Genomic DNA, 6962 nt, shown 5'->3' with positions numbered 1-6962 from the left:
TCTTAGGGCTTTCTGGCTATACTTCTTCCAAGAAAGACATTTTGTTCTTCTGGCAGTTCATGGTACTTTCCAATTTTCTTCACCAACACCATAATTCAGATGCATAGACTATTCTATGGTCTTCCTTATTCATTGGTCATCTTTTACATGCACATAAAGAAAATTTAAATGCCATTGCTTGGTCAGGTGCACCTTAGTCTTCAAAGATCTTTACTCTTTAACACTTTAAAGTGGTCTTTTGCAGGAGATTTGCCTAATGCCATACCTAGTTTCATTTCCTTGCTGCTGCCATTAGCATTGATTGTGGATTCAATAAAAAAGAAATATTTGACTTCTTTAATCTGTTTACCCTTTGTTGTTGTTGTTATGTGCCATGGAGTCAGTTCAGACTCAGAACGACTATGTACAGTGTTTCCGAGGCTGTAAATCTTGATGGAAGCAGAAAGCCTCATCTTTCTCCCATGGAACAGCTGGTAGTTTCGAACAGCTGACAATGAGATTAGCAGCCCGAATCGTAACCACTTTAGCAGGGTGTTATTTATTGGTCCAGTTATGAGGATTTTTGTTTTATTTACAGTGAGATAAAATTAATACTGATGACTTTCATCAGTATGTTTTTCAAGTCCTCTGCTTTCAACAAGTAAGTTTGTGTCATCTTTGTTAACAATAGAAGGTTGTTATAAACCAAAAATATGAATATATGTCATTTTTATAATCATTAGACATGAATACATTATTATGTCACATAATACATGAAATCACATTATTATATCACATAATTCAAGTGCATTGGCATTTCCCTATGAAGAGTTAAATAATAATGAATAATAAAAAAAAGGTAGATGCTTACACCTATTCTGACATTTACAATGATATCTGTTGTTCTTAAGTCAGTTCTGACTAATAGTGACCCTGTAATAAGGTGTCAATGAGTAGTTGGTATATTTGAACCTCCGATCTTGCAGGTAGTGGTCTAGTGCTCATCCTAAAGCACGACACCAGGATTGCACAATTAGATCTAGTACGTTTTATTGTAATTAGAAAGTGTGTGTGTGTGTGTATGCACATGCATGCACCATTCTATCTCTATATCTACATATTAATTTAATATGCACTACATCTTTGTTGTTGTTGTTAAGTTGTCAAGTGCTGTCGAGCTGGTTCCGACCCATTGCAAACCTGTATAGAGTTTCCAAGGAGCGACTGGTGAGCTTAAACCGCCGACCTTGCAGTTCAAACCACTTTGCAGTCTGGTACTTTAAACCACAGTGCCACACCAGGACTCCTTTAGGATTGTTAAAATATGGGTTGTATATTAATCGCAAGGTAAAACCATTTAAAGGAAAAATTTCACTCAGTAAAAAATCATAATTTTATTGTATAATTATTGGAAAACTATAAATTAAAAATTCACAGAAAACAGAGACATATCATAACCATAGTGTTTTTTATAAGCACTCTCTTTGAAAAACCCTGAGATAATTTTGTTATTTTCATATTAAAATAAATTATTATTGAAAGGCATCAAAAGTAAGAAAAATGTTGATATAAATTACATTAATATTTGTACATTTTAAATGCATTTATTATATGAAATTAAAATGTATTATAGACCAGTTATTAACTTATGTTTGGTAGAAAAATGCCAGAGTACTTGGAGTTGTTGTTGTTGTTGTTGTTGCTATGTGCCATGGCATTGGTTCTGACTCAGCGTACTTGGAGCAACAACTATAATTTCACTTTTGTACGTATGGACCTGTAGGATCAGCACTGGACTGAGAACCACAAAGTTGGCAGTTCAAACCCTCCAACTGCTCCTCGGAAACCCTATTAAGGGTCACTGTGAGTCAGAACAGATTCCACAGCACATAACAACAACATAACTCTAAGATTATGTGGATATTCAAGGTCAAATATTTAGTAACTAGTGAAGTAAACATCACAGCTCAAGTGTTCTGATGCCAAGTTCATCTGTCTTTAAAAAACCAGCTGTCTACCCTAAAGCCATCTATAATCTATTCCTTACTAAGAAACACAATTTACAAAATCAATGATGTATGTGCATGTTTTATAAAGGAAACTATTCTTCTCAATTCCATTCTTATGGAAATAAATAGATTGATGTGTTGGACAATGCAGCCTATGTACTTTTATGAAATACTTTGTACTCCACAATATTTTACTCAATAATTTATTTCTCAATTCAGGTTGTTATTTGTTCTGAGCATACAGAATGATTTTATTAAAACATTTGGAGCTAGGGTCGTAATTGACTGCTGCTGTCTGTGAACTACAAAATCAAAAGAAAAATACTAGATAAAAGAGATGACATTTTCCATGATTTTGAATTCTTTACAAATTGCAGAATAAGTGTGTTGCTGGTTATGCATTTTTATTCTAAGAAGTTTCTAAGAAACAAAATAGGAGTGAATAATAACCACAATTCCCACCTTACAAATAGCTCTTGACTATATTATTCCAGTTGTTTCTCAAAGTAAACTTATGAGACAAGAGATATCGCTGGCTTTTACTGATGAAAATGAGCTTCAGAGAGGTTAAATTACTTCCATAAACTCAAATAGCTGATAAACAATGGAATCAGGCCTCAAACACAGGCATTCAGCATCAAAATTCCCATGAGCCTTCAACATTCTATTGTGTTACTAGTTTTCCATGCTGTAGTGTGTCATGGAGGTGATCCCAACTCATGTGACAAAATAGAACTGACCCGTAATGTTTTCTTGACTAAACAGCTGGGAAGGTTCTAATTGCCAATCTTTTAGTAGTTGACTACTTAACCATTGCACCACTAGGTATATTTTGTTTGTTCTTAAACATTTTTAAATGTAGTTTGCTCATCTTTCTGATATTTTTATTTCACTGACCAAAATAGAGGTTGGTCTAATCTCTTATTTGTTAAGTGCCATAAAGTCACTTCCAATGTATAATGAAGTATGGTGAAAGAATACAATCCTGGCACACACTTTTGCTAATTTTATGCCATTCAGTGTTCCCTTGTTCTGTTTGAATAACTGCCTCTTGGTCTATGTGCAGCTTCTTCATATGCACAATTAAGTGTTCTGGAATATTCATCCTCCACAATGTTATTCATAGCATGTCATAATACACAATTGAAAGCCTTTGCATAGTCAATAAACCAAGGGTGAACATCTTTCTGGCATTCTCTGCTTTTAGCTAAGATCCATCTGATGTCAGCAATGATATTCGGTGTTCCATGTCCTTGTCTGAATCTGTCTTGAACCTATGGAATTTCTTTGCCAATGTACATTTGCAGCCATTTTTAAATTATCTTAAACAAAATTTTACTTGTATGAAATATTAATGATTTTGTCCAATGACATCTGCATAAGGTTTTTGAGGAGCAAATGATGGGTTTGAACCACTGACCTTTAAGATTGCAGTCAGTGCTTATCCTGCAACACCAACCAGGACTCCAATCTCTTATACATAACTTATTTATGAGTGGTGTATTTGATACATATATTTACTAGTGTTGTTGTTGAAAGTGCCATGGACTCAGTTGCAACACATAGCCACCATGTATAAGGCTACTGAGGCTATATACGTACGTGGGAGCAGAAAATCTCATCGTCTTCCATGGAGCTGGTGGGCTCAAACTGCTTTTGTAGGCTTCAGGTAGTGCTTATTCTGTGGAAGAAAACCATTCTAATTGCAAACTGTCCATTTTCAGTTATTCCTCATGTTATGCCCACATTATCTTTCTTTGTTTTTATCTAAGTGTGTATATGTGTTTACTTAATATTTTTTATTAAATTGAAAACATAAATTAAATCAATATTATAATGATGCTCGCAATTTCAATAATTATCGATATTCTTTCATTTATCTTATCACTGATATCTATATCAATGCTTTACTCTGTCACTTGAGAAGAACTATGATAACAAAGGTGATGACTGTGATGACTCTGATCATAATTTGAATTCTGCTATGTTTGTTACTTGAAATACATTCATTCAGTTACCTCATTAATGGAAATGCATACGCTTATACTGAGGAAAATAAAAAATTAATACCAATGCAAAGTAAGGACTGTGATGTCAGTAAAAATTCTCCAGAAAGATAGAACCAATAGATTATGTGTGTGTGTTTATATGAAAGCAAATTTAATTTAAGTAATCAGTTCACATGATTATGAAGTTGTGGGGTTTAGAAGTTCAAAATTGGTAAGAATAGACACTTCACCCTAGTTAACACTGTAGTCTTGAGGTTACTTCTTTTCTGGGAATTTCCTGTTTTCAATTTTTCTCTTAAGACCTTCCAATAATCAGATGAGGTCACTTCCATTATGGAATGCAATCTTCTTTACTTACAGTCAATTGTAACCACTTCCTGTAAGGCAGTTCTACTCTTTCCTATAGAGGCAACTATGAGATAGAAATCACTCCTTGCCAACAACTTTGTTTTTTGTATAGCTTAGACAAGTTGACACATAAAAGTAATTATTAATATGGTTATGGCATATCACAGGAAAACGGGACTTGACAAGAATACAATATTGAAGATCACAATTCTTATGCTGCATAATTACTGTGACTTAGCATCTATACATATGCCTGATTTTTACTGACCTACATTTCAAATGAGAGTTGTTGTTTTTTTTCCCTCTTAAGTAGCAGTTCAAGAATCAGCAGAAGTGAAATACCCCATAATTATTAACTACCCTGTATATGGGCACTAATCATCATACTTCCAATATTATCTTACAATTCTGTGTCCATTAATAATTAACAATCCATTAATAATCAGAACATAGAATGTATGAAGTATGAATCTAGTTAAATTAGAAACTGTGATCAGTCTCCCTAAAAAGGGTAATGTAAATGGGCTAGTAAAACCAGGATGGATGTCATTTGCAATTTTTTGAGGACAAATGAATAAAAGCAAGCAAACAAACTAAGCCTTATATAAATTGGCCTATGGGTATTGTTTGCCCCAAAACAATGGCAACATTGTTATTAATTTTCCTGACTAATTTCTCAATGTGTTCAGAAAGTCCAGGAGCTAGACAAACATTCATTGTGTCTGGTTTCAGGACCCAATTGTTTTGTTAAGCAAGAATACCACAAAGAAGTTTAACTATGCTTTACTGAATATGCAAAGCATTTTTTTAAGAATAGAAAATGTTTCATTTTTGCATACAAAAAGCAGCTTAAGCAATTTGAATATAGGTTTCAGAAACTTTGAAATATTAGATACTTTTTCTGAGGAAAAATTATATATAAATCCTCGATGTGAAATATATACAGTATAAACAATTCTCCCAACATAAACACCATTAAAATAAAAAAAATGTCTTACTTATTTAAGGCAAGATTAAGCCAGTTTAATCAATCTGAAATTGATTAAACATGCAATCAAGATGTATTGATAATTATTGGTGATTGGAATGCAAAGGTTGGGAGCAAAGAGGAAGGATCAGTAGTTGGGAAATATGGCCTTAGCAATAGAAATGATGCTGGAGAATGCATGATAGAATTCTGCAAAATTGTTGATTAGTTCATTTCAAATATTTTCTTTAGACAGCATAAGACCTCACCAGATGGAATACATAGAAATCAAATTGACTACTTCTGTGGAAAGAGATGATGGAAAAGCTCCATATCATCATTCAAAACAATGCCAAGGATAGACTGGAACAGACCATCAATTATTCACTATTGTATTACAAGAGTCTTATCCCCATCTCCTTTCATCAGCTCCATCCAGACAGATTGGAAACCACTCAGTGGAAATTCTACCCTACCACACCCTCTGGAACTAGATTCCCTCTTGAAAGCTTGTAAGCCAGTCACTTCTTGCCTTGCCTTTGTAGCCCCTCCATTTTAGGTAACCAATGTCTAAGTTTCCCATCCCTGTCACCCTGTATACCGAGGGGGTGGGAATGGTCCTCATTGTAAAGATTAGTTTCCTCTTTTGAGCTACTACATCCATAAGTATATGTCAAGATCATCAAATTGTAGCAGATGACTCTTCTTTTCATCTTCTTTCTTCATCTAGTCAAGTTCTGATCATCCAGCCATTGAAGCCAGGACAAGTGGGTACTACTGCAAGTATGGGTGTTCTTGTGTATTTCCCCTCTCTTCATATCAGCTGGACACTTCACTCTCCTCTCTAGACCTCTGTGGCCTTATCACTGACTCTGGGCACAAGAGTCCCCACGTTTTGCCTTACTGAGGGCCAAGCAGGTCTCTACCTGGGTTCACAACAGTCTATTGAACATGATCAAACTAAGCTCATATCTTCATTGCTGGAGGGGACCTGACCACTTGCCCTGATGGCTACCAGGCAAACAACTTGCTTGTTCTTGTAGTAGTCAGTCAGACTGCTGTTATTGATTTTTGTATTTTCTGCCAGTCTTTCTTTCAAGAAGTATCTTCTGTTCTTCTAGCATCTCCAACCTAGTCTGCTTGTCCTTTCAAGTGGAAATTTCCCACCTCAGAAGATTCTGAATGGGGTTCAGGATTCCACCTATGGTATCATGCAATGAAAAGGCTCTGCAGGAAGCCTCCTTCACTGGGCAAGTTCTAGCCCCATTTTAGGTATTCAAATCAGTTATAGGCTGAAGAAAGACTTACAAGCTTTCTGTGGTGATGTTTCTGGCTATTCCTTTCTCTTTGCCTCAGGTGTCTATTTTACAATGGTAGGCAAGAGAAACCAATATTCAAAAGACAGCCAAGTATCTTAACATTATTTACCCTCTTCTACCCATTAAAAGGATGCCTCAATCCCTGTATCCCAGGGCTCTGTTTTTCCAAGGTTGGCATAAATCATTATTTACCTCTGTCCCACTTAGCCTATGCAAACCTGCCTAATTGTTCTCTCATTTACTTTGGTCTTCCATTCCCCTCTCCTTTCTTGTGTATTTCCACCCCCTCCTCAGAACCCAAGCTATCCTGCATCTATTCCCTACCCTGTAC

The sequence above is a fragment of the Chrysochloris asiatica genome, unplaced genomic scaffold (genome assembly GCF_000296735.1).
Source record: "Chrysochloris asiatica unplaced genomic scaffold, ChrAsi1.0 scaffold00225, whole genome shotgun sequence".
In the NCBI taxonomy this organism is placed as follows: Eukaryota; Metazoa; Chordata; class Mammalia; order Afrosoricida; family Chrysochloridae; genus Chrysochloris; species Chrysochloris asiatica.
This window is presented reverse-complemented; position numbering follows the sequence as displayed.